This window comes from Seriola lalandi, unplaced genomic scaffold, assembly GCF_002814215.2.
Source record: "Seriola lalandi dorsalis isolate HSWRI2012SDOR001 ecotype SW California unplaced genomic scaffold, Sedor1 jcf7180002004939, whole genome shotgun sequence".
Lineage (NCBI taxonomy): Eukaryota > Metazoa > Chordata > Actinopteri > Carangiformes > Carangidae > Seriola > Seriola lalandi.
Window position 1 is genome coordinate 1 of NW_019475593.1, and position 1604 is coordinate 1604.

At 45.0% G+C, this 1604-nt stretch overlaps 1 long non-coding RNA gene across 1 annotated transcript; it reads left to right on the forward strand.

Moving 5' to 3' along the window:
* Positions 1-6: 6 nt before the first annotated feature.
* LOC111669520 (uncharacterized) lies at positions 7-1535 on the forward strand. Its single transcript, XR_015438244.1, has 2 exons — positions 7-177; positions 808-1535. It is a non-coding gene; the product is annotated as an uncharacterized LOC111669520 (long non-coding RNA).
* The last annotated feature ends 69 nt before the right edge of the window (positions 1536-1604 follow it).

Here is a 1604-nt window from a genome sequence, read left to right on the forward strand (position 1 = left end):
CAGGCTCGCGTCTCACTGCCCGGTGGTCTAGCAATGCACTCCATACCTGGCAGACAGGTGTGTATAGACACCGGGCTCCCCCCCTTCTTCCACATGCCCCCCCCAGCCCATGCTCATGCCCCTGCCCCTTCCAGCCCCCAGCCTCCGCCCAGCCCCCACTCCAGCCACACACACAAGGTAGGCGCCGGATGCCACACACACACACACACACACACACACACACACTGTCAAGACAAACTTGTCTCTCTTACTCGCACAAGTTCACTCTCTTTCAAACATCCCATATTTTCTGTGTCTCTTCAACAGGCTCCATTCTCTGTCAAGTGTCTGATTTATATCTCTCACACTCACTCCTCTCTCTCCTCGCTCGCTCTGTCACTCTGTTCAGACTAGTCGTGTAACAGGTTACATAAAAAATGAAATTGCCATCTGTAATCCATAATGATCAGTAAACAACAACACAATCAGTGAGGCCTGATGTTCCAACATCTGACGTGTACCTGTTGCTATGGGAAATTAGATAAACGGGGACATGATGCGTAATGGTTTCATCTTGTTTTTAGTTCTTAGGGCCTGCTGGCTTATTAAAGGAATAGTTAGACATTTTCACTTTCTTGCCAAGAGTTGAAGAAAAGATTGATACCAGTCTCATATCTGTATATTAATTATTATGACTGTACAGCTAGTTGGCAGTAAACTAACTTTTTTACTGGGTTTTTTAGAAGTTGATCTACAGGGCTCAAAGTTCAAATTAAGTTTGTTTATAAAAATTTTCTGTATCCCTCCTGTCTCTCCACCCCTCCTCAGAACGGAACCAAGTTCAATGTGAAGGGCTTCCACAACCCGCCACTGGTCAACGGCCCCGCTCTGGCTAACCGTGGACACACACACGCTCACACACACACACAGTATCACCGCAACACCTGGCGACGCAGGAAGAGGGACAGTCTACCGGTTAGCCTCAGCAGATAGAAACCACTCCTCTTCCCATAACTTTTCCTCCTTCTCCTCCTCTCTGGCTGCAAACCCTGGCTCTTCGTTCGTCTCGAAGGAGGATGGACAGGCAGACAGAGGACCAGAGACCAGCAGTTTTCATTCTGGGGCTGCCACGACATGGAACAACAGCCCTCAGCTCTGCATCTTTCTCCTATCGCTACCTTTCCATTTCTGCATGACTTTTGTTCACAGTTTTGTAGTTTCAGTATTATGTTACTTTCAGTATTTTGTTTTTCTCATCTTTGTTTCAGGTCTATTCCTGTTTTCTTGTTTATTGCTACTGAACTTGGCGGCAATGCTGTCGCCAAGTTCACTTGACCTCGCCTCGACCCTCGCAGCCAAGCTGCCTGAGGTTCAGTGTTACTTTTTTTTAACAGTTTATACACTTAAGAACAAACTGTTTTTCATTTTGTGCAATAATGTTGTATTTCTTTTTTTGAACTTAAGTAAATGCTTATTTAATTTTGTGTGTGTATGTAAAGGCATTTTTATACTGTTATTTTATTTTTGTAGAGTTTTAAATTTTGTTTACGAAACCTTTCCCCAGGCAGCATCTCTGGAGTGTGTGTGTTCATCAGTTGGTATTTCAGCGTGTGTGTGCGTGTGTG